A 27,609-nucleotide genomic window follows, 5' to 3' on the forward strand; every position below is an offset into this window, starting at 1 on the left:
TAAGAGAACAAATTACTTTCAGCCACGTAGAAATGTCTACTTATTTTTCCAAATGGATTATATGTAAAGGAAGAGTTTGCAGTGCTTAAACGATTGTTTTTACCAGTTTACTAAAAATCACTAGAATCTGTTTTCAAAGCAAAACTTTTATTAGCGTTGTTTATCCTTCATGGTTCTTGCTGGGTTATAATTTCAGCAGATTAAGGAAGATTAGCTGCAGCTGAAAGGACCTGTGAGCGTAGGTGAGGGCCCAAGGGAGATAGGAACAGCTTCTGCGGAGGAGTCAAGTCCAGAGGGTGAGCATGCCGTGTGTCCGATATGCTACCAGACCATGGTCCCTAGAGCATGGCAGCATCTCTGAGGCACAGTCCAGAGAACACACAAGGGCAGGTTTATGTGTTTGTATGCACCTGAGTGTGGGGTGAGAGGAGAGTCCTACTAGGTGGGCAGTAGACACACATGGAGACCTCAGAAGCCATTGATATTGCTCTGTCCAAGTAGGCAGCAGTATTCACAAGAATTTTGAATCTAGCCATCATCCAGGGGCTCTGGGGCAGAGCTGCAAGTCCTAAGAGGGAGGCTGGAGAGATCACAGAGCCACTGCTTGACTTTCCTGACCTTCAATTCCTGATTCCGTAAAATGGAGATGATAATACTAATCATCTCATGGGGTTATTTTGAAGGCAAATTGAAAGAATATATGTGAAGACCCTAGAGTAGCATCTGGTGCACAGTAAGTATTTAAATGTTCGTTATTATTATATTTACATGAAAATAATAAAACTGTATTTCTTTTTAAATGTCCCATAACTGAGCTTTATTATTCCTCAATTCGGTTATTGCAGTCAATGAAATTTTACTACATTATATGTAGGTGATTTCTAGAGGTATTGGGGAGGCAGTAGGGTAGGGAACTGTTTCAGTAGTAAATCTGTTCATGACAAAGGAAAGTATTTAAATGCTGAGAAAAGAAATTTTCATTTTTGGGACACATCCTTATTTTTGCTAAGTTCATATAGTTGGTTACCCAGTGGTACCAAACTGTAAAGTTCATGGGAAAGGAGGTGCAAAATTTACTTTATAATGTTAGGGTAGGTGTAGAAATAAGGGATAAACATTATGTAAAGACCATAATACTAGTCAGAAGATGTCTCCAATGAGAAGATGTTTTCTTCTGTTAGCGGGACAAAACTTTCATGACCTAAAAGCAAAACAGTAACAAAAACAACAACTCAACAGTCCAAGTGGTTTTCACTATCTTGATCATTAAACATGTTCTCCAAAGTCTAAACTACAGTTTCTTAAGGGTTCATTGAAATTATACCAAAACAAATTAGTTTAAAAGTCAAATGGAATTATTGACATCACAGAAATCATAATTTCCCTCTTAAGAATTGCATAAGCTGGGCTTCCCTGGTGGTGCAGTGGTTGAGGGTCCGCCTGCCGATGCAGGGGACACGGGTTCGTGCCCCGGTCCGGGAAGATCCCACATGCCGCGGAGCGTCTAGGCCCGTGAGCCATGGCCGCTGAGCCTGCGCGTCTGGAGCCTGTGCTCCGCAGTGGGAGAGGCCACAACAGTGAGAGGCCCGCGTACCGCAAAAAAAAAAAAAAAAGGCACAAGCTTTCATAACTATAAGGGATTTAAAAGATGATCTTCACGACTAGTTACATGTTTTGAGGCTGTAGAAGTCAGGTATTTGCCCAGAGTCATCCGTCAGGATTTCTGAATTTTTTAGTCTTATAAGTTTGGTCATACTCCGAAAGTTAACTGTCCTTCACTTAGATAGATCACAGATAATGTACTAGGAGGGTTTCCTAGTCACACTGTATAGATAGATAAGACGCACTTTGGTAGATGGATTTTTCAGTATTACAGAAGTTAGATTGATGCGGCCACTTTGGAAGACAATTTGGCACTTCTTACAAAGCTCATCATAGGCTTATCATATAATTCAGCAATTGTGATTATAGACATTTGCCCAAATGAGTGGAAAACTTGTGTCTACACAAAACCTGCACAGGAATATTTATAGCAGCCTTATTCATAATTGCCCCAAACTAGAGGCTACCAAGGTATCCTTCAATAGATGAATGGATGAATTGCGATACATCCATACAATGGAATATTATTCACCACTAAAAAGAAATGAGCTATCCAGACATGGAGGAACCTTAAATGCATATTGTCAATGAAAACAGCCAATCTGAAAAGGCCACGTACTATATGATTCCAGCTACAGGAAAGGCCAAACTACAGAGACAGTAAAAAGAGCAGTGGTTGTCAGAGCCTTGCGGGGAGTAGAGGCAGGCTGAATGGGTGAAGCACAGTGGATTTTTAAAGCAGTGACACTATTCTGTATGATATTGTAATGGTGGATAGATGACCCTGAGCATCTATTTGCTCTATGTGTCAAACCCATAGAGCAAATGTAACACAAAGAGTGAAGCCTAATGTAAAACTGTGGACTTGGGTTGGTAATAATATATCAATATTGATGCACTAATTGTAACAATGGCACCATACTAAAGTAAGATGTTAATAACAGGAGACACTGAGAGGAGGGAGACCTTTTTGCTCTATAATTTTTCTGTAAACCTAAATCTGCTCTTAAAAATAAAGTCTACTAACAAAAATACCTTAAAAGTAACTTTAAAAAAATAGACCATAGTCAACTACAACAGACTAATATCCCAACAGAAAACCAACCAACCAACCCTGGATATAACTTCTGTTATATAATCTGCCCCTACCTTGTATCTCTGGTCCTTTTTTAAAATTTCTTTTCATTTAGCTCGCATTGTATCTCATTAACCTTTAGCTAGTAACGAATGGGCAGTTGAAAAAGTAAAAGGTCGTTTTATTGTTTATTTATAGTTCCCCGTGGCAAACGTGTCAGGTTGTAGGGGGCAAGTCGGGGCAGGAGAGCTGCCGCCAACGTGGCTCACATCCCACCCCTGTTTCCTCTCTTTAGCTGGGTCCCACCTGACTGTTGGCTGCAGACAGGAGCTAAGGGTGAAAATGGGGTAGTAGTTATTGTGCTTTTAGCATTGTGCTACTGTGTTTTATTTTTACAGTATCTCCTTTAAACCTCACATCTTGTAGTTGAGGAAATGAGACCACTGGTGGAGGGAAGGTCCATACGCACGCAGTCTAACTGCGTAACTGCCAGGCAAACGTGAATGTGTGTGACTCTGTCCCAACCTGCCCCCCCAACTGCCGTGGGAGTAGGTGAGAAAGGGAGCCATTTGGAGAAGCTGGTCCCGGCCCAGGTGCCATTGAAGTGATCAGATAGCAGGACAAGGTTGGTTCTAGCCGGGGTGGATACCACCACCCTACACACCAGCAGCTGCCGTTGAGAAGTCTTATCTCAGCACTTTTAATCCATGATTAAGTGATACGTGATTATCACTTATACGTATGTATTATTATGTAGTATGAGAACCGTATGTGCATTTAGTCAATTCTTAATCTCTAGTCTCATAGAAAAGAGCGATAGAGTTCAAATGTTGTATCTGTTTGACTCTGGAAATGGCAATATATTATTTTGGTGGGAGTTAGCAGCTTTAACTTCTTAAGTTTGCTTGGCTGGAGGTGATATTAACATTTGGGTGTCTTTTGCAGCCTGCACACGTTTATGATGCGGAAAGAGGGACTTGATCCCTAGCAAGGTAGAGCTAAATGTGGTAATCAGTATTTACCCCCAGCTAATCCGCAGAGCTGGTAATCTACGTGCTGAGGATTAGTAGCTGATTTTATGGAAACCATGGTTTTGAAAGTCAGTTTGCTTTCTCATTCTGTGATGAATATTTAAGAATTTGGAACCGTGTCTCCACTTATTTAATTTAAGAATTTTGAACTGTATCTCCTCTTACTTAATTTGTGATTCTTGTAAGTTTCCATTATAGTGGGGGATGGGAAATAACGCTTTTTCTTGTGTTCTTTTTTCTTAACATAAGAATTTTGTAAAGCAGACAGTCGCAGAGTATTTTACAAATCATGACTAAATATTATGGATTTGATCCTTGACCAAAGCACAATATTTTCAAAATGTTTGAAAAATTCGTCATCACATAAATAATATTTTAAAATAGTATCATTTAATTTAAAATTTTTGAATACAGTTTTCCTCCTTGAAACATAAAACATTCCTCATTGATCTTAGAATTACTTTGCAACCTACTTTACATTTTTTATGAGGCAAAATAAACTTTCCAACTTTTTAATAATTAATAAAAATTATACATTAAAACATAGCATTTTTCATTTACTCTAAAATGTTTCAAATTAGGGACTTCCCTAGTGGCGCAGCAGTTAAGAATCTGCCTGCCAATACAGGGGACATGGGTTCAAGCCCTGGTCTGGGAAGATCCCACGTGCCGCGGAGCAACTAAGCCCGTGAGCCACACCTGCTGAGCCCACGCGCCTAGAGCCCATGCCCCGCAGCAAGAGAAGCCACCTCAATGAGAAGCCCGCGCACTGCAACGAAGAGTAGCGCCTGCTCGCCGCAACTAGAGAAAGCCCGCATGCAGCAACGAAGACCCAACGCAGCCAAAAATAAATAATTTTATTTTTTAAAAATATATTATTTAAAACATAAATAAACAAATAAAATGTTTCTCATTAAACTTTTTTTAACTAGTACATAACTAGTGCAAATAGAACTTTTTAAGGTTACAACATACCTGTGACCTATAAGATTAATTTCTATGTCTTTATTTTACTTAGCAAGTCTTCAGTAGTAGTAGAGGTTTGTTCTGGGGTTGATCCATGTATTTGTTTTTCTAGTCATCCCACTAATTGAGCCTTATATGGTGTTTTTTTTTTAATTTTTAGAAATAGTCAGAATATACTGTATAATATATGTATGTGCTTATATATTTATGATAGAAAAACAAACATGACCTTTGATCCTACTGGAGATAGCCATCATCTCTCAGTCATACAGAAGATAAGGTCCATCTCGTAGTTATATAGGTAAGATTTACATCTTAGTCATGTAGGTACAGATATAAATATGTGCTTATTGCCAGAGATTATTGAAATATGTACATCCACGCATATAGACTTTTGGAAGCAAAAAGAGAATCATAATGTTTTATAGAGTGGCTGTATCTCTTTAGTGTCTCTCCAGGATCTTGCTGTAATTCTAGAGGCAGCACCTGGTTCAGGTTCACCCATGACATTTTCAGTTGATCTTTCTCTTGTTTTCTTTTCTAGTTGACCTTCAAACAGAAAGTTCATAGCCTCTTCTCAGCTGTTAATGTGATTTACTTCTTCTGTCTGGAAGTCAGGATTGTTGCTGAATTCATCGTTTGAAGGGGATTGAGGTTCTTGGCTTAAAGCCAGACTGTTCCCTGCTAACAGAAAACTCAATCCACCAACCCTAATTTCAAAGATTCCTGGGTGTGTGGCCCATGGACATCTTAGACCCTGGGTCCAGCGATTGTTAGGCTGTTCCTGGCACACCTCATCTGTCCTGGGTTGTCTACTGATTATAATCCAAGTATCATTATAGCGCTGATCAGTGAACACCCCAGTCAGTGGCTTTCAGTCGGAAAAATTTAGTGCAGCAGCTAACCTGCTGTTCCTTATGCTTTAAAGATAGTATTTGAGTTAGTCCTTGTTTAACTTTGCAATTCTGATCTTTGTATTAAGATGTGTAATTTTTCTTAATTTTCAAAATAAGGAGTGCCAGTGTGGGTTTTGTAGAGCCCTAAGGCCACAGGAAGTACACTATTAAACATAAGTGAAAAGGAGACATCTGATGAGCCCCACATATGGCAATATTACAACTCTTATGCCATCAGGGAGGAAATAGGTCATTGTTTCTCACGTTGTGAGAGAGAGCTGTCTTGCCATGGAAAACGGAGATTAAGTATTAGTTTAATTAAAAGCAATTTGACCCCCAGATGTAGAGAAAAAAACTAGTGGTTACAGTGGGGAGGGGGAATGTGGTGGAGGGCAAGAGAAGGTAGGGGATTAAGAGGTACAAACTACTGTGAGGAAAATAAATAAGCTACAAGGATATTTCTTAAAAAGCAGTCTACCAGAGTTGTTGTCTAATGAGTTGACCTGGAGAACATTAGCACCAACGGTTTGAAAGCCATCAGGAGCCTCCCCCCAGCAAGACCACGCTGGTTTCCTTAGATTCTTGTCTTTGTGCCTTTACCACTCTCACTTCAGTATGAAACAGTATGAAACAGTGGGAAGGCAGAGAAAGACTTTTTAGAATCAGCTTATTGAGAATGCATTTTTCTTTATAGATATTAGTAGCCTAGAAAGAGAACTACTTTAGATAATCTTTAAAACACATAATTTCAGGTGGATGCCAGCAGTTGTGCTGTTGAATGGCTATGCAAATACTCTAAGAAATTTAATATTTTATCAAAAGGCACAACTGCAAAACTGAAACCCACAGACTTGTTTCTATGGTAACCACTATTGAAATGTGTATAGCCAGTATGTGTCTTTCCATAATTTTTCTCTGAGACTTTCAGGGAGTTCATTCATTTTACTTTCTTAACACTGACCAGATCGATAGATACAGAGATACAAATATGCATATATTTTTCAATGGGGATGTGAGACTATTACAAAATTCCCTTAGATTCATATAGGATATGACTTCATCCTAATGCATAAATATTTTTGGCTGAAAGATAAGTCCACTGTTTTATAAATTTAATTAAACTAATGATGAAACCAGGTAAGTACTGATTTCTAAAAGACAGATGGTTCAGGCTTCCTAAATGTTCTCTGGTATTTATAGGTGGAACTGTGGGCTTCAGCACGTGTCCCTTAAAAGTAAAATTCATTTGGGTGTCTCTGCAAGACCCACCAGGCCATCAGGCTCCACTGGATGGAGTTTTGGCTCAGATCTAATTAACCCTCATTGTGGCCCTTCTTCCTTGTCAGAGGTTGTATGTGGTAAATACAACGGAAGTCACAACTTGTTTCTGCAGCGATCTCAATATTTCCCAACAGGGTCATTCAGAAAAGCTGACTACGACGTAACCAAGGGATTCCATTGAACTTTATACCTAAGATAAAATGTACTACTGATTTGTTTTGAGAACTTCCCCACCTTTCTCTCAAAGCCTGAGTGTCACAAAACAAACAGATGCGGCCAGGTATTCTTGTGATGTGAAATGTATGCTCCCTGAGAGTGTTAACATTACAGCAGGGCTCATGGCATTTATCTAGTCAAGTGGCAAGAAAGAGATACTGAGGAAATGAAACTACACTGGGCCCCATAGTAGGGGAATCTCACTTAGTTCACAAGGATGATGGAGAAGCCAGGGTGTTTCCGATCCTGTTAGACATGGTTGCTCATGATAATATTTAATTGCTTGCTGAGGAAGAATGAGTGTTTAACTTAAGGCCCTCTGTCTATATTTTCAAGTTCTCCCAGGCTCCTCAAATAAGGGCATTGCTGCTCCTGGGTCATGGGGAATGGCTTTGCAGTTTCACAGATCCCATTGCTGTAGCATAAGCACACGTAGTCTTCAGTTTTCTTTTAATTGAAGTATAGTTGATCTACAGTGTTTTGTTCGTTTCCTGTGTACAGCAAAATGATTCCGTTTCTATATATTCTTTTTTAGATTCTTTTCCATTATAGGTTATTACAAGATGTTGAATGTCGTTCTCTGTGCTATACAGTAAGTCCTTGTTTATCTATTTTATATATAGTAGTGTGTATCTGTTAATCCCAAACTCCTAATTTATCCTTCCCTTTCCCCTTTGGTAACCATAAGCTTCTTTTCTATGTCTGTGAATCTATTTCTGTTTTGTAAATAAGTTCATTTGTATCATTTTTTAGATTTCACATATGTGATATCATATGATATTTGTCTTTCTCTGACTTACTTCACTTAGTATGATAATCTCTAGGTCCATCCGTGTTGCTGCAATGGCATTACTTCATTCTTTTTTATGGCTGAGTAATATTCCATCGTATATATGCGCCACATCTTCTTCATTCATTCATCTGTCGATGGACACTTAGGTTGCTTCCATGTCCTGGCTATTGTAAATAGTGCTGCAATGAACATTGGGGTGCATGTACATTTTCAGATTAGAGTTTTCTCTGGATATATGCCCAGGAGTGGGATTGCTGGATCATATGGTAGCTCTGTTTTTAGTTTTTTGAGGAATCTCTGTACTGTTCTCCATAGGGGCTGTACCAATTTACATTCCCACCGACAGTGTAGGAGGGTTCCCTTCTCTCCACACCCCCTCCAGGGTTTACTGTTTTAGGCTTTTTGATGATGGCCATTCTGACCGGTGTGAGATGATACCTTGTTGTAGTTTTGACTTGCATTTCTCTAACAATTAGCAGCAGCATCTTTTCATGTACCTTCTTGAAGTAGCCGAACAGTGACAGGTCCACAGTGTCCAGTGAGCTGAAGAAGCATAGCTTCACAGAATCCAGTTCTCCCGTCTTCTGGAATCCCAGAGTCTTCCTTTTTTGCTTCATCCTTTATTCCCCCTGTATTCAAGCTTCACCACTTCTTTTCTGGGTAAACACAGTAACCTCTTTACTTTACTCCTCCCGGTTTCCACATATGGCCCCTTCATTTATCTTCCATACTGCCAGTCAGAGTGATCTTTCTAAAGGCAAAACCAAGTCTTGTGGTGACTTTCTTACAGTCTTCCTTAGCTTAGTTGAGCACATTTCCTTCCCAGGGGACCTAACATCCCAGAGTGTCTAAGACCTACATACCTTTCCTGTCAGCATCCTTTTCCCCCTCCGCCCCTTCTGTGCTCTGGACAAACCTTTGCTTTCCCAGAAGTTTTGTGCTGAATGCCTGAATTCTGCAGGCCTGAGCTCTCCTCAGGCCTCAGGTATACTTCTGTCCTAGCACTCTGTTTTCTAGTGGACTTACTTTCCTCACTAGACTCTAAGCACCTTGCTTGTGTTTTATCCAGCACCTAGCCCAGCACCTGACACATAGTGCTCAATATAAGTTTATTATATGAATGAATGAGTGAGCGATTAGATCACACACAAAGCAGAGAGGAAGGAGAAGCTGCATTTAATTAGTACATGAAATAGGCTTGAGTTGCGGTTAATACAGATTTCAACAAGAGTGAGGCTGGCTGGTTGATTCGGGTGGTCACCCTAAGGACACAGCCCTGGGGGATAGCCACAGGACCAAAATCAGTTTTATTAGTTCTAGAGAGATGTGACTTGCAAGAATTGACTTATGATTAAATTGATGACAGATTAATTCATAACTGAGATCTTCTGACAGTGAGAAAGAGAGAGACCAGGCAGCACAATTGATGGGGGTCATTTGCTCAGACCACATCCTCTTGGTCAGTAAATTCTCAGGGGACCAAATATTAGAGCTGGCTAAGTTCTAATATGAGGAATTGAATTCTTTCTAATTGTCCTTCAGGGATTTTCCATCAAGCTGGATTATCTGGAAGAATGATTCTTTTCTTTTTTAATTTTTATTGGAGTATAGTTGATCCACAGTGTTGTGTCAGTTTCTGCTGTACGGCAAAGTGAGTCAGCCACACACATACACATATCCACTGTTTTTTAGATTCTCTTCCCATATAGGTCATCACAGAGTATTGAGTAGAGTTCCCTGAGAACGATTCTTTTCTTATGGAAGATAAGCAAGTCTGGATCACTGACTTTCACACAGTTCTTAGTAGCAGTCAGAGCTGCTCTTTCTTTGTAATCATGATAGCTAACATTTATGGAATGTTTACTGCTGCATGTCAGGCACTGTTCTAAAGGCTTTATCTGCGTTGGCTCAATTCTCAAAACCCTATGATGACGTTTCTGTTATTAGCTCCATTTTTACAGACTGGGAAACTGAGGCAGAGATGTTAAGTGATTTATCTAAAGTTACCTTGTGAAGGGAGCTGGGATTTGAACCCGTGCAGTCAGACTCCAGCACCTGTGCTGACCAACCTTTGGAAAAATGCAACCAGCCTGTCTTGTGGTTGCTTTATAGTACTTCATTTAATTCTCATAGCAACTCTTACAAATGAGGTGTGTTAACCAAGACCTTTTTGGTTGCGAGTAGCAGACTAACTTGAGTGAAAAAGATTTAACTGTATTTTGTAACTAAGCCGTCTTTGTGTCATGTGACCAGCTGTGACACTGGGTATCCCAGTGGGTATGGAGAGGCAGTTCTTCACAGAGGAAGACGAGCCGGTGATGGACTAACAAAAATCACACTAGGAATCGGAAGTTGAGAGAGGTTAAGTAGCTTGGCCAGGGTCTCGCAGCTAGGGAATGGCAAACACGGAATTTGGAACTAGGCTCCCGCCTCCAGAACCAGTCTGTGTTTGGTCTGATTTGTATGAACCCTGTGCATTCCACACATCCTTCTTCTGTCTTCCGTCTCCAGCAGGTTATGGTATCATTGGCCAAGATATCTTTTTCTCTGCTTCATTTTAGTTCTAAGGACACATTGTGGTCACCTCCCGTGAGCCTGGCTGTTTCCCAAATGTAGTGTGCATTGTTTCATTTAATCCTGAACTGTCTTTTAGGATAGTTATGTAAACAGTTAAGTTCATCTAATCATTTTACTACTTTCCACTTCAGAGAGTGAATTTTTTCTGACCAGGCCCCAAATTCTAGAGAACTCTTTACTGAAGCCCTGTGACCAGACCAGAGCTTTTTCAGGCGAAGGTTTATGCAAAACATTGGCCTTCATGGAAACTTGGTTCTTGCTCACTTGGGTCTCAGTTCATGAGAAGGTTCATCAACTCAAGCAGCAGGTCACAGATACACGTACAGGTGTGGAAGCTTAGCTTGTGTTCTTCCTGTCGCCTCGCAGCCCTACTGTACAGATTTTTAGCAGGGAGCGTGCTCTTTGGAAGATGCTCTGTACTTTGTACTTCTGAATCTGTTTATGAGAACATGACAGTATTTTTCAGTGTTTGCACCACCTCTGACTGACGCTCTGATCCTTGATGTGTTTAGTTTTTTACGTGTGCTCATCTCTACATCAAAAACAGAGGAAGCCACAGGAAATTGCTACCTGTATTTCCAGGAAATGTAACTGCCTCCCCTGCTCCCCGATCCGCACAGCCCAGAAGACCCCACTGTGGGCACTGGCATCGCTGATGAAGGTGGTGATTAGGAGCTGGGGAGCGTTCTTATTCTGCTGCTCCGCCAACAAAAGCCCCAGGAAGACAGGTCTTCAGGCTCATGGGTGAACGCTAAATCTGGTTCTCTAAACACTCCTCTGACCAGGTAAATGCATGCATGAAGTGAGGTATAATTCCAGACCAGAGGGCTGGTGGGCCTCACTCTTTCTGCTCAGGTGTGGCACCTCCTGCCTGGTCCACAGGGCTGGGGCTGGCGCTCGCGCTCTCGCTGATCACACAGAAATGAAATAATCCTGGGAGAGAGCCTATTGATGGACTCGGGAGACCTCAAGAGCATGAGGTGATGGACTCGGAGGGCGTTATGCTAAGTGAAATAAGTCAGAGAAAGACAAATACTGTATGATATCACTTATATGTGGAATCTGAAAAAGACAACAAACTCCTGAATATAACAAAAAAGAAGCAGACTCACTGATACAGAGAACAAACTAGTGGTTACCCGTGGGGAGAGGGGAGGGGGGAGGGGCAATAGAGGGCTAGGGAATTAAGAGGTGCAAACTGCTACGTATAAAAGAAATTAGCTACAAAGATATATTGTACAACACGGGAAATATAGCCAATATTTTATAATGACTACAAATGGAGTATAACCTTTAAAAATTGTGAATCGCTATATTGTACACCTGTAACTTATATAATATTGTACATCGACTATATGTCAATAAAAAAACCAGAAAGACCAAGAGGTTACACTGAACACCAGCCATTCTTTAAAGAATTATGATAATATATACACACTACTATATATAAAATAGATAACTAATAAGAACCTACTGTATAGCACAGGGAACTCTATTTGATACTCTGTAATGACCTATATGGGAATGGAATCTTAAAAAGAGTGGATATATGTATGTATAACTGATTCACTTTGCTGTACAGCAGAAGCTAACACAACATTGTAAATCAACTGTACTCCAATAAAAATTTTGAAAAAAGAATGATGATAATGGTAATGATAATAGCTAATATTTATTGAGTGTTGACTGTGGTATGCCAGGCATGTAACTTAGGACCTATGTGTGTTATTTAATTCAATCCTCACATAAATCCCTCCAGGGACTTTCTATATTATCCCAACTTTCAGATGAGGCACCTGAGACTCAAGAGAGCGTTTAATATCTTGTCCAAGATCACGCAGCCAGTAAATTCAAACCCAGACGTCTGTAATGCCACGCCAGCGCTGTAAATAGTTGAGTAGATATTACTGGGAGCACAGCTGGGCTGGCAGTCTGTATGCACAGGCAGATGGGAGCAGACAGGGTCCATCCAGGCAGGCTGAAGGCTGGTACCAGGGGCAGGCTTTGCTGTAGATCTGCCGTAGTGACACTCACATGGAAGAAAGGAGGGGCCGGTAATCCAAGAAATCCTTTACCCCAGGGAATTTATGTGTCTTCTGGGTGCCGGCTAACGTCCTGAGTGCAAGCAACCGAATACAAAAGGGTGACTTCTCACTGCACCATGGTCCCAGCTTCTTAGCGTAGCTCTCTTCTCTATTTTAGCTTATAAATTTATATTGTGATTAAAACAAGTATGAGAAATTGATGTTGTTTCAGCTTCTCCATGAACTGAAACAAATTTTCATTTAAGCATGAAATCTGCCATCTCACGGATCAAAAAGGCTCTGGAAGAGAAGCTTCCATAAATATTTGAGGCTTAACGAAGGCTATCTAGTTAATAATACCCCACGTTATTACAAAAAGGTAACATTTGACTCCAAAGATACACCCCGTTAAAGCCGGTAACAAAAAGTTGGAAAATGAGGCTAGGAATTAATAAAAGGTACCAGGAAGCCCATTTGTGGACTTGCTAGAGACAGGCCGTAAGTGTGGTTTTGAACTTTCTGGCAGCTGTCGTGAAGATGGAGAGACACGTGTAGTAGACATGGATTTTCAAAACTCAAAAGGTCTCTTAGAATTTTAGCAGAAAAAGAGTTTGCACCTCTACACAGGTGGTGGTTAGTGTTGGTTTAAAACTGTTAGCATGCAGCCCCCTGTACACCTCTCTGCATTCCACTTATTTTTCGGATTAAAAGCCCATGTAGTGTGATTTATCACATGTCTACTTCTGGAGTATTTCAAGACTGATAATCGGGTTTGTGTATCATCCACGTCTTCCTTTCTCTTTCCTTCTGGGCCTGTTGTTCATCTCCTGGACATTTCTTTTCTCATTAGCATTTCTGCTAAATGATAAGCAGAGAAAATGAAAATAAACACACAACTCTAGCAATCAACTTGGCTATTTACAGAGGTGGTTTTAATGCTTTTTTAGCAAATGGGAATTTCAAGAGAGATCTTTCCCGATTGTCTTAGAGCTCAGCCCGCCCCTGTGTGTGCTTAGTGAACCCCACCTGAGCTCCAGGTGGAGGGCAGGCAGGGAGAGAGACCTACAGGGGGAAGTTTGACCCCATCATACCTGAGATAAAGCCACTCTTGGTGAATTGACATTGAGCAGAAGAGGTGAAACCTTGTGTTCGTTTGCTAGGGCTGCCATAACAAAGTACCAGAGACTGCGTGGCTTAAACAATAGAAATTTCTATTTCTGTTTCTAGGCTGGAAGTCCTAGATCATGATGTCAGCAGGGTGGATTTCTTCTCAGGGCTTCTCGCTTTGGCTTGTAGGTCGCCGAAGATCACATGATCTTCCCTCTGCCTGTGTCTGTGTCCTAATCTCCTCTTCTTATAAGAACACCAGTCAGATTGGATTAGGGTTCCCCCTGGTAACCTCATTTAACCTTAAATACCTCTTTAAAGGCTCTGTCTCCAAATACAGTCACATTCTGACTTACTGGGGGTTAGGATTTCAAAAATTCAGCCCAAAACAAAACTGCTGATTAAAACAAGATGTTGCATTACCTAGATTTCTAGAACGCGAATTTCTCTCTTCTCCAGTTATAAAGAATTGGAGGTCTTGCAGGGCACCCTTGTTGTAGATTTGTGCCCTTGAAAGGCTTGGATCACAGTCAGGGTTTTTGTATGTGTGTGTTTTTTCTTTTGGATCAAATATACTGTGTCTATTGAAAGTTTGAAGATCAGTGCATTTCCTCCTGTTCAGAAAATAATAATGCCAAGCTTTCACCAGAGTTCTTTTCATCTCCAAGGCTCTCTTAAATATTGACTAATTAAGTAAAAATGGAGGAAGTCTGGCTAAATAGCCTCTCTTTGAGGACCAGTCCAGTGGACTTAGAATACACAGTGATTTGCTGTATCTTTGAAAACAGAAGCAACTAGAAATCTTTTATTATTGGCTGTAATAGCAAATGGCATCTCTTATTATGTTTAGCAGCTGGCATATCAAATTGCATTTTAGTTGGTTGTTATACATGAAATAGTAGGATATAAGTAGACTGAAAATGAGAATTTACAGCCCTGGGACATGGGATATCTGACATCTAGGTGTTGCCATGACAACTCATGAGGATGTTGCTTTGTAATCTTTTAGATTAGGTTCCAGCCCAGGGTCACTGGATTGGAATTGGAGGGGGGATTGGTAAGTGGACGTGAATGTTGTACTTTTACTAAGTGGTATTTGAATTTGCAGCTTGGTCATCTTGCTAAGATCAAGTAGAAATGACATTGAGGGAATATTTAAATTCTTCAGGACCGAGACAAGGTCACATTTGTCAGCAAGAATATTTGGATGGAGTGGTCTGAGACTCAGCAGCTGGAAGACAGGATTTCCTGTCCTTGGTCAGTGGATAAGCAAGCATCCCTTAATATATGTACACCCCTGAACAGTTCTGTGTAAATGAAACACTGGGAAATTTAATCTTTTTTATAATTGTCTTGTGTTATAAAATTGGAACTGAACATCTCCGAGAAAGCAATTTGGCCGCAAAGCAAAAAGCACGGCTGCTTTCTAGTGTCCCATATCCTCCATCTCAACCGGAAATGGCCTGGAGGGTGTGGAATTTGGATCAGGCAAGGGAACTGGGCAGAGTGAGGAAGGAAGCGGTTGGAAAACAGGGCACCACATTCCTCACCCCTCACGTTGGCCTTGACCACGGGTACCACATCTCCCCTCTGACAGGGGGCCGGCCAGACATGCTCGTCACCTGGGAGGGTCAGTGCACGGACTCTGTGGTGAAGTCGGATCCCAGTTCTGCCACGAGCACTGTGATCTTGGACAAAACACGTTTCCACTCTGGGTTCCCCCTAGGAAATGAGGAGATTGCGTTTCCTCTGGCTGTCAAGTTCTGCAGCTCCTCCTCATGTGGGGAGGGGCAGGTCGCCACATTTCTCTTCTTTGCCGTTAAACCCACATTTCCATCATCTCTTTGCAGCGGAATTAGCCCTCCCCGGTTAGGGGACCTCTGGATAATTAAGAGAGAGCAGAAAGGTACCTCCCCCTCCCCCCCTCCAATCCTCATATATTTTAGGTTTTACTTCCGAAGCAAGGGCTGCCATGCAGTGAGGAGAAGATGAAATCCCAAACAGAAGACAGCCAGTTCCAGTAAGTTTTTCCACTACCGCTGTTGTCAGCATCAGCTTCAGCTTAGCCAGTATTTACTGAGCACTTCTATATATAGGAGGCAGTGCTAAGCACGTTATATACGTATGCCATTTAATCGCATGACAAATACCCGTATGTGTCTGTACGTGAAAATGTAAAATCCAGCATTTGCCATGTAGCAGGTATTACGTCGAATCCTCACAATAATCCAGTGGGGGAGATCAGTTAAGCCTCACAACAGAGGTGGTGTCATCAATTAGCTCTGTTTTTACAGTTAAGGAAGCTGAGCCAAAGCTAGGAACTGGTGGAGCAGGGATTTGAATGCAAGTGGTACGGCCTCAGAGCCCTTTCTCATAATCTCTCTGCTGTGGTCCTCTACACTCACATGACACAGCCGTCGCCTGGGGAGCTTTTAAAATCTGTGGATCCCCGGGCCCCATTCCGGACCAGTCAGAATGTGTGGGGTTGCAGCCTGCGCCTGGGTGTGCTGAGAACCACTGCCCCAGATGGACCACTAGGGGGCATGGGACAGGGAGGTGGTGGGCAGCCCCACATCTAACAGATGACTGGCCGGGGCCTTGCACCCAGGCTGCTGACTCTAAAGCCAGGTCCCTTGATGGCACAATGGGCAACATTCCAATTATTATTGTTGCTCTTAGGACCTGTACCTACCACCGTGCCTGGTTTCCCTTTCCTAGTCTAAATCTCAAGGCCTCAAGTTCATTTAGGGCCTTTTAAAAACTGTGTAATTGGAACTTCTCTGGCGATCCAGTGGTTGGGACTCTGCGCTTCCACTGTAGGGGGCACAGGTCCGAGGTCTGGTCGGGGAACTAAGACCCTGCAGCCTGCACGGCAGGGCCAAAAAATAAATAAATATAAATTAAAATTTGTATTAGGCCACATTATGATAATCAAAGAAGATGAACCACAGGAGTGATTTCCCACTTAACGGTGTCGGCTAACCTGGACTGGTCAGCGTCACCATCTTTAATGTCAGTTGTTGTGCTCTAAGGGTAGAGTCTGGGACAATGGTTCTAAAACCTTGATGCACATTGGAATCACCTGGGGATCTTTATATACCACAGATGCCCAGCTCCCACCCCAGACATTTGATTTTATTAGTGTGGAATGTCACCTGCACAGTGGGCTTTTTAAAAGCCCTCCAAAGTGATTCTGATGAGCTGCGGTTTGAACCAGTGGTTTAAGAACTTGGTCTGTAAGTTCACAAGGGTGCTGACTGTGGAATCACCTCTGAGGCCTGAACTCACTTTTTACCTCTGGCAGTGTCTCACCACCGTCCTCCTTTGCATTTTAGCCAGCATGATTAATTTGCATTTAATTCTGCTCAGTTCACTCCCTGACTTCCAGTTCTACCTCGCTGTCAAATGATGGTTTCTCCCCAAAGGTGATCCTTATGCTTAGGCTCTTGGAGTAATACCGGTGACATGTCTGTGGGGTATCTTTGTAAGGTTCTCTCTTATTTTCACTATGAGATGTATTTCTTTTGAAATTGTTTTACATTTTAAAACATTTTTGTGATTTTTATACACATTGCTTTTTCCTTCCAAGAGTAAAATAAACAACTTTTCCGCATAATGCTTTATAATAATAAACCACTTACAAGTCTTTTCCCAAAATAGTTGACCATCAGATTCACTCATGGGAGATGGCTGCCATGCCCGCAGTGCTTAACAGTTGATAAAATCTTACAGATAGAAATATGGTGCAAAGTTTCTCCTTCGGAAGTTTAGAAAAGTCCGATTAACTTATCCACTGGCAAATATAGTGGGATTATAAAGACGTATTAAAGCAGAAGCGTACATTTGTTGACAAGTTTGCAAATGTACTGGATTGATCTGGAAATTCATTTCTCAGTAAGTACTAAGTCTCAAACTGAGATTTTTTTAAGGCAACAGAGGTGTTGTTTGGTGGGTAAGAGGAGACAGGTATTGATAATTTGCAAGTGGAACAGCTATTGGCAAAGGCTGGCAGATGGAGAATTGAGCTAGGCTGGTGGGAAAGGTACAAACTGGGTGTGATGAGGAAGGACTGCTGAGGTGGGGCTGGCTGTTGTATGAGATTTCATAGCAAGAATACTTGGGAAGAGCTAAAAAATACATGGTATCGCGGTAGGAGTTCCCGTTTTCCTTTGTGTGGTGGTTGAAGTCCAGTTGGTCTGTAATCGCGTTGGTGTTCTGGATCACTGAACAAAAAGGCTGGTAGTTTGGGTTGGTTATTATGCTTTCCTTGAGGGTAAAGCTTTTGAAATTAACTCTGCTTCTTGAGGTTGAAAATTCCTCATTCTGGTGTCTTGTCTACGTCTTGCTGCTGTAATCCCTGAGAAGAGAAAAGGGGTTTAGGACGCCTCTCTTTTGAAATGAGCAGGGTCAGAGCAGGAAGGGGGCTATCACGGTTGTTCCTCTTTGTTCCAGACTTAGAACATGTGAGCAAGTGGTTCCACCCCTCACTTTGTGAGCTGTTTTCCTCCGATATTTCCTAATTTTTCCCATGACGTTCCAGCCTGTTTCTTCACCAGATTGTAAGGCCTGAAAGACCCCATTGTTCTACAGGAGTCTGAGCTGGTGCGCATTTGCTGAGCTGGCCGGGTGGGGTCTGCGTGTGGGTGGGACGTGGCTGGGGGATAATGCAGATTAGAGGATGTGCGGAGTGTATCCCTGACAGGGGCAAACACTTTCTGCTTAGCAGGCGTTTAGAGAGGGCCTTTTTCTTCATAGAAGGTGCGGTACTTTTAAAATATTTTTCACAAACTATGTCCTTCACTGCGCTGATTGAGAGAAATGGGGACATTCCATTAAGCTAAGGAAAGTTTCTTAATGGTAAATCAAATGAATGAAAGCCTTATCCAAACTTCACTTCATCTTCAGATAAATGCAAACTTTTGTCCTTGTAACACACACACACACACGCAGACACCCTCCACACACACTCCTGATGGCCTGCCCAAGATTTATGTGAGCCCTTGATCCATTTTCACCTTCTCACCCACCCTGAACATCTATTTAGAATTGCAGCCTTTCTCTTCCACCCCATTCCCAATTCCTCTGAGCTCATTTTTTTTTATTGCACCTATCACCTTATAAAAAAAGTAATTTATTATGTTTCTTATTTGTGTTTATCTGTCTCCCTCCATTAGACTCTAGATCCCACTAAGGTAGGGGATTTTTGTCTGTTTTCTTCACGGATTACCCCAACTCTCAGAACAGTGCCTGACACGTAGTAGGTGCTCAGTAAAAATTGTTGAGCGAATTAGTGAATGAGCAGCATTAAGAAGTGAATGATGTGTCTCAGATTTGGGTCCTAGCCTTTTTAATTCTAATTTACTAGTGGATCTTAAAACATTTTCTGTGGCTTTGTTTTCCAGCTTCCCTACTTTTTAGGATAATGAAGGATGGTATCTTCTCCCAGCTAAAGTTTGGGAATGACTTGATGATCCTTAAGTAGTAGGGGCAGCAGAGTATTGCTCTTAGATTTACATTTTGACCTCAAAGGCCCTACACTAACCATCTTCAAACTCTGGTCTGCAGAAGTTCCCTGGAGATATTTAAGGGGCTGTGCAAGCATTTAATTTGCATTTTATTTTTAATATATTTAGAGCAATTTTTTATAATCATGATTTTAAAACATGCACTTAAATGTGTTACATACCAAATTTTCACACATTGGGACCACCGACGCATTGAATTGGACTGTCAAGTTAACCTTGAAATTAAGTGTTTTCTGCTGTTTTGGCTTCTATATTTGAACGTGTTATAAATGAGTTGTCGATAAGGAAGTCTGTACCAGTATTTTTCAGATTCCAGCCTGATTACAAATTGAACAAGTGAATTCCTCCTGTTAGATAAATACAGCATGCTCAGTTACATGCCGGGCAGGGCTAGGGAGCCTCCGCTGGGAGTACGCTTCTGTGTGGGTGAGTGGCCAGTTGTACAAGAAGTGAACATTCTGTTTTACGGTCCTGTATCCCCACTGTACATTTTGGATTCTCCTTGATTGATTATTAAAGAAATCAAGTAATTGTCAGGTCATCGTTAGTAGTTAAAATTTGAAATTAAAAAAGTCTTTTTTTTCCTTTTTAAAAATTTTTTTATTGGAGTATAGTTGCTTTACAATGTTGTGTTAGTTTATATTGTACAGCAAATGAGTCAGCTGTACGTATACATATATCCCTTCTTTTTTGGATTTCCTTCCCATTTAGGTCACCACAGAGCGTTGAGTAAAGTTCCCTGTAATATCCAGTAGGTTCTCATTAGTTATCTATTTTATACATAGTATCAATAGTGTATATATGTCAATCCCAATCTCCCAGTTCATCCCACCCCACCCCTTTCTCCCTTGGTATACATACATTTGTTCTGTACGTCTCTGTACGTCTCTGTATGACAGTCTCTAGGTCCATCCACATCTCTACAAATGACCCAATTTCGTTCCTTTTTATGGCTGAGTACTATTCCATTGTATATATGTACCACATCTTCTTTATCCATTCCTCTGTTGATGGACATTTAGGTTGCCTCCATGTCTTGGTTATTGTAAATAGTGCTGCTGTGAACATGGGGTGCACTCATCTTTTCAAATTAGAGTTCTCTCTGGGAAAGGGGATTAACGTCTGCATTTTTTCAAGGTTTTGGGTTCGTTTGAGGCATATCACGAGATTACAAAGCGAATTGCTAAAGAACTGTTACGATTTCCAATTTAACTGTTCCTTGCTGTTCCGATCCACTCATTTCCAAAATTTGGATATGGAAATTTCCCAGAGTGAGTTCTAGTGGCAAAGGATACAGTGTTATTCATGTCAATTTTGTTTCCCAGTTTCAAATGGTACGCAATAAGAATAGCAGATAGCAAGAGATTCACCTGAAAACCTGTCTGAATCTGTTTGGTCTCTGAGTTTAGAGAGCAGGATTCAGACAGGGACTCATACCTGTAGTGACCTGGGAATATCAGGATTCTCTTAATGCAGTGCGACCAGATACAAACACAGCAGTAAAACATATGCTGCATCAGTTCTAAAAGTCAGTTCAGGGCTTCCCTGGTGGCGCAGTGGTTGAGAGTCCGCCTGCCGATGCAGGGGACACTGGTTCGTGCCCTGGTCCGGGAAGATCCCACGTGCCGCGGAGCGGCTGCGCCCGTGAGCCATGGCCGCTGAGCCTGTGCGTCCGGAGCCTGTGCTCTGCAACGGGAGAGGCCGCAACAGTGAGAGGCCCGCGTACCCCCAAAAAAAACCCAAAAAACAAAAGTCAGTTCATAAGCCAACTACTTTCTGAAAGCCCCACTTCCTGCCATCTCAAAAGTGCCACTGAATATATTATGGGAAATAGTTATGTTGTATTTTATGGAACATTTTAGAGACCTCCTTTCACAGCCTTCTATTGGGTTGGCCAAAAAGTTTGTTTGGGTTTTTCCGTAAGATGGTCAGTGCAATATTAATGCACTCATCACTGTTGTCATTTGCCTTTCTGTCTCCCACACTGTACTTGAGCCCCTTGAAAGGAAGAATTGTGTCTCCTTCCTGTCAGTGCCTGGCATTGCCTGCCATGTGGGGAGTCCTTCGTACCTGTTCATTGAACGGCATTGGATTCGACCGCAGAGGGAAGTGAGCAGTGCAGCCTCATACTAAATACACAGTCAGTAACTTTTCACACGAAGCACAAATTTTAGCATTAAAAACATATTGGATATGTTTTTATATCCCAGCAAGTCCATTGGCCTACACTGCCTGCAGGATCAGATGCAAACCCGAGCCGTCCAGGACAGTGTCCACGGACCACACGTGGCTCTTGAGCTCTTAAAATGTGGCCAGTCCACATTGAGATGTGTTATAGGTATAAAACCCATGCCCTATTCTAAAAAAACTTAGTATGTGGCTGGAAACTAGAGATGATCATACTAAGTGAAATAAGTCAGAAAGAGAAAGACTACCACGTGATAGCACTTACGTGTGGAATCTAAAATATAACACAAACGAACTTATCTACGAAACAGAAACAGACTCACAGACATAGAGAACAGACTTGTGGTTGCCTACTAAGGGAGAGGGGAGGTGGGGGAGGGATGGATTGGGAGTTTGGGATTAGCAGATGCAAACTATTACATATAGGATGGATAAACAACGAGGTCCTACTGTAGAGCACAGGGAACTATCATCAGTACCCTGTGATAAACCAGAATGGAAAAGAATACAAGAAAAAAAGAATGTTTATATATAATATGTATAACCGAATCCCTTTGCTGTACAGCAGAAATTAACACAACACTGTAAATCAACTATACTTCAATAAAAAATAAATTTAAAAAGATAAAACTAAAGAGTATAAAAAATGTAATATATCTCATTAATAGTTTTCATATTGATTACATGTCAAAATGGTAATATTTTAGATCTGTTGGGTTAAATACATATCATTAAAATTAATTCCTCCTGTTTCTTTTTACTTTTTTAATGTGACTACTAGAAAATTTGAAGTTATGTGTGTGGTTCACCTTAGGTTTCTGTTGCTCAGTGCTGGACTAAGCTGTATCATGACATTTAAAGTTTCTTATAACTTGGCCTCAGTTCCCTTTTCAGCCTCAAATCCCAGCCCTTCCTGCTCTCCTCAGAATTTCTCATAACCCCCAGAACTCACCAAACCTATTTATACTTATGGGTTGTTGCTGTTGGTTTTTTTTTTTTCCCCCCACATTCTGTTCCTTCATTCTGAGCTGTCCTTCCCTTTCTTTGTTAGCTGTAAAATTCCTACTCAGATTTTTAGGACCTGGCTTAATTGTCCCATGCTGCTGCTGAAGTTACGCCCCATCTCCCCACAGCAAGCTCTTGGTTGGTACCTCCATTGTTGTGCTGGCCTTGCTGTGCTGCCATTAGGTGTCTTCTTAACTAGGCTTCTCCAGGGAAAAGGCTGCAATTTATTCCTCCAGTGACCCCTGAGGGTGTGTACTAGACATTTAATTGACATTTATTAAATTAATGTATGAATTAATTTCATCCTACTGCACAAACTGCTATTATCGCATGCATCCACCCTTGATCATCTGAACCATCAGCCATGCAAAAAATTGGATGCTGAGGCCGACAGCACTGGGCCTCTCAGCCATAACCCCAATTTCAGACTTCTGTGTTCAATAAAATGGCCTCTTTGTTCTCACTGGTTGACTTATGGCAATTTAAAATAGTATACGTTTGAATTTATGAAATCTATGGATATTGTATAGACTGAGAACATAAAATGACATAAACATGACCACTTTTACTCTTTTGTTTACAGGGAGTTCATATAAGATTTCATTTGATTGAAGATTTCACTTCTAAACAAGTTTGAAAGCCACTGTTCTAATCCTAAGTTTCATTTCCATTTCCATTCCAAAGGTTTCTTTCTGGTTTTGTTGGTGTGGTTTCTACTACCACAGAAGTTTACACAGAGCAAGACTTTTCAACTCTGGCTGCCCAATAGCTACAGCTGGGAAGCTGTCAAAAATTCTGATGCCCAGGGTCCCCGTACCCCCAGGGATCCTAGTAGAATGGGGCCGAGGGCACCGGTAATTATGTAATAAATTGATTCCTGGCTCCAAAGAGCCGGGTAAACTATGAAAATGTTGAAGCTGTGAATTGATCATTTTTCTTTGTTTTTGTTAGTGATATTGTAATCATGGTAATTCATCTTAAGTTTGTACTATGATTTGGGGGTTAAAACAGCATTTAATGGAACACGTTTTCTGTAGACAATTTAAGCCTTCTGAAATTGAAAGTTTTTTTCTGTCATTCTCTAAAACCTATATGCAGCAGAACTTTAATGTCCCTTATTCGTAGAAATAGCAAACAAAAGACCTATCTCAGATTATGAAACTAGGGCTGACAACGACAGTGGGTGTAAGACGTCCGCCCAGGCAGTGGCCTCCTGGCACCCTTGTTACCCTGAATAAACAGTGCTGCCCTGACAGAACCTCTGTAGCTCTGCCACGTGGATACAATCTGACGTTCTGCTTAATGACCTTTTAGTGATATTCTTCCTTTTGTTCTTGGTATGTGAGAAATCAGCTTTTTTTTTTTTAAGATGTGGGAAAGAATTATCTTTAAGTTCCTAATTCAGTAAAATGGGCTGGTAATGCACATATAATTTTTGTAGGGAGGGGAAAATGATCTAATTTCTGTTTATCAAATGTCTCTTCTTAAATTTTTAAAAACTTATAAAGTACCTGAAATCACGTGAAGGAGAAAATCTGGGATAAATACTTCGGAGATCTTGCAAGGAAAGCATCTGAATTCCAGTAGTCTGTTCCATGTCATGACTGTATACTATTAAAATGCCAATGTAAATAAGCCTAAGTTTTGCAAATTATCAGTTTGTTGAAAAAGGCTGTGTGCTCTTATTCTTCCGAAGCATCATCTCTTTCAGTTTGGGCTCTGGAGGGAAAGAAGAAATTAAGAAAAATACACACTTGGGATCGAATCCTTTAGGGCAGAGAAAGGAATAGAATCCTTTCGTTGACTTGGTTATTTGCAGCCGGTATGTCATCTGGGTGAGACTGATGTAATGCGGATTGAATGTTGAGGCAAATTTAGGGATGTGTGTGTGTGTGTGTGTGCGCGTGTGTGTGTGTGTGTGTTTTAAAGCCCCACTCCCAGAATTTGGAGTGAGTGTGAAGGGCACCACAACAACCCCTGGATCTGTCAAGAATGTACCTATTTTTAACATCCTGGATCAAGTGTCAGCTCTCTATAGGAGGTGAGGAAGGGGGTAGGGACCGCGTTCCACGGATGCGGATGGGAACCGGCCCTCTGGCGTGTTTACAATACAGCTGTGCATTCTTAATGGCTCTGCCGCTGCCGCCAGGTAAAGTTTTCTTTGCACGTGATGAATGGCAGAGAATTCTTTAGCCGAGGGAACCGAAGGAGCTGGGAGGCGGAAAGGGGAAGGGCAGAACGGAAAAGAGAGAAAAAGAAACACACGGCTCCAGAGGGAGATGGTCTGTGCTTTGCAGTTGCTTGTGTGGATAGAAACCAGATGGTGAGCTGGAACCGCACTTGCTAGGTTAGCTGGGGAGCCAAACATATGGTTAATGGTCGGGAGAAACAGCTCCCGGAGCCAGGGCTTTGCTGACTGCTTCATATTACAGATGGTTACAGTGTGTCATTACATTGCCAACCTAAGTGCTTAATACCCACTGCGGGTGGGCGGGCGCTGGGCATCCACTCACAAGAAAGATTTGAGCTCTTTGCTGGCTCCGGATGCAAAAGTGACATCATAGGGAGGCTTAAAAATGTCTGGTGTTGGGAGGTAGGGAGAAGGGTAATTTTGTAGTGGAAACATTTTTTTCTTCCTTTTTTTCCTTAATGAGCCAAGCCTCCACTCCACTAAACTCTAGTGTGTTTACGAGGACCTTTTTATATGAGTATCTCTCTCTGTCTCTCCGTCTCTGTCTCTCTCATACATACACACACACATGCGCGCACACACACACAAAGTCCTCAGGCAGAATTCTAAGCCCCAGGCCCTGTCCCACCCCCTCCACTTTCACTTGGACGCCCCATCCCTGCCCTCCCAAGCCCAGCATTTGAAGTTTCTGTTTGGGGAGCTTTGGGGCCACAGCAGGCCCATGTTATCTAAGGAACTGCTGAGCCCATTCATCTGCTTTTCACGGCCCGCTTCCTTTTATTTTTAGCCAAATCCGTCAGGCCTGACAGGCGGGTAATTCGAGCCAGAGAAAGGGCAATGCTCCAGGTCCTTTCCACAAAGCAATTCTTCTCCTCCCTCCTGGGAGGGCTCCAGACTTGGCCTGCTTCAGGCAGATGGATTTGTTGAGTCATGTGAGATCATTTACACAAAAACACAGTGAGGCAGTGGAAATTGGAGAAAAAAAAAAAAAAAAAAAAGGAGGGTGGGGACAGAGGAAAGAGGAGGGGAAGGTAGAGTGTGCAGGGAAGCAGCTAGACTGAGGAATGCGGAGATTCATTTGTGTATAAGGTAATGTCTAGCTTACACGGCGGGGTAGAGCCAGGCTGCAGAGGTGCCGGAGCCCACTGCCTGTATTTAAACGAGGAAGGAGGTATGGGGGAACTTCCTTTTTTTTTTTTTTCCTTAATTTTTCAAGCAACACCCACCAAACAAAGACCACACTGTTGACAGCCCTGGGTTCCAGTAGTGGTAAACTACCACCAAGATGGTTTACGGATAAAGGAGTTGGCTCTGTGATGTAATACAAGTTGGCTTTGTCCCGACTCCAGCATGACTGAGGCAGCAGGGCAGGGAGGAGAGGAAAATTGCAACAGGACTCTTGGTTAATGGTTTCCAGAGATGAAGTAGCAGGGCTGGAGTGGAGGAAGGAAAGTGGGATATGGTGGAGAATGACTCCGAAGTGGCCCATAGTTGCGGTAGGTAAAATAAAGTCATTACGGTGGCTTCCCTTGTTCAAGAGGCATTGAGCAATGGTTCTGAAATGCCAAGGAAGGTATCATTTTTCCCTACCAAGGTATTCACTTTCCTCTTGCTTCTGGAACATGGGGGGAAAAAAAAAGCCCAGCTCTTACATCATGGTAAACAGTATAAACATTTAGTGAATCCGTTTTGTTTATACCACAAGCCTTTAAAACATTCCATTAAAAAACTGTCTCCTGCTCATTCATGAAATTCTTTTCCTCCTGCTTCTTCAGATTTGCTTACATGTGTGCACCGTGCTTGGATGGGGATTTTTCCTTCTTTTGCGGGAATAAAAGAATTCATGAGAGAATGATGAGTGGATTATTGAAATATACATTCTTACATCAGATATGATGAAAGTATGCTATGTAGAGAAAGGGGATATTTTGAAACAGGGACAGAAAATTAGAAATGGGAGAATTCCAAAATACGCACCATGATGGTTTTCATTACGGTACCTTTCTGCGATTCTGCATTTATTTAGTGTCCTACTATGCAGCTGTTTTTTTTGAACCTCCCCGGAATGTAGGTCAACGTCACCACGGTTCCTCATATATGTTGGTATTTTGAGAGTTGAGATATCTTGCCATTTTCTTCCCCAGACCTAGGTCTACTCAAGTTACACGTATGGTTTTAGTAATCGTGGAACTGAGCTCATGAATTCTTTCTGTTAGCACTCACCCCGGAATTATGACGCTAAGCGCGCAGGTCACACACCTTTACCTGGAATAAACAGAGCGCTCGTGACGGTGCTGATCATATGGTCCAAAACTGAAGCTACCCCACTGTTTTCTAGGCAGCCCTAATGATCTGACTCTGCGTAGTTACAAGGCAGTGTTCATTTATTTTACTCGAAGAGAGAACTGGTAAGTTTTTGTGCTGGTGAATTGTACACATTTTGACTGCGTGATATCCACATTATCGTAATGAGGTTAAGAGTTGTCGTTATTTTAAACCTACACACCTCCTTGAGTGTTCCTTCTACAACAGAATTTCTCAGTTTCGGCACTGTTGACATTTTAGAGCAGGTAATTCTCATCGTGGGGGCCGTTTTGTGCCTGGTGGGATATTTAGCAGCATCCCTGGCCTCTACCCACTAGATGCCAGTAGCACCTTCCTCCAGTCGTGACAACCAAAAATGTCTCCATGCACTGCAGGTGTCCCCTGGTGGGTAGAATCACCCTGACTCAGAACCACCTGTCTGTTCGTATTTTGGTTTGGAGGTTCACCCTCTACCTCCTAGTCTAGGTGCTCAGTTACGTCTGAGATGGACTTAAAGGGTATAAAATAACATTTTTCCTCCTGCCATTTATTCTAAAAGTGGGAACCCCAAGTTAGGTAAAGTTTTCGAAGGCTCAAGCAAGGGTATTTTAGGGAAGAAATTTTCCCACCAGACAACCTGGCGTTTTGTTACACAGGACAGCCTCTCTCTTGGGCTTCTGGCCTTAGCAGGTGGAACCCTTCAAAGCTGCGCTTTCCCAGGGCTATTCAAGAGCAAATGGCTCCACTGACTGCGCCTGGGGGTGTTGACTTACGGAGAAAGGGAACTTCTCTTCCCGGACCGAGCAGAGCCCCAGGCCACCAGTTCAGT

Source organism: Phocoena phocoena, chromosome 12 (assembly GCF_963924675.1).
Source record: "Phocoena phocoena chromosome 12, mPhoPho1.1, whole genome shotgun sequence".
Classification (NCBI taxonomy): Eukaryota; Metazoa; Chordata; class Mammalia; order Artiodactyla; family Phocoenidae; genus Phocoena; species Phocoena phocoena.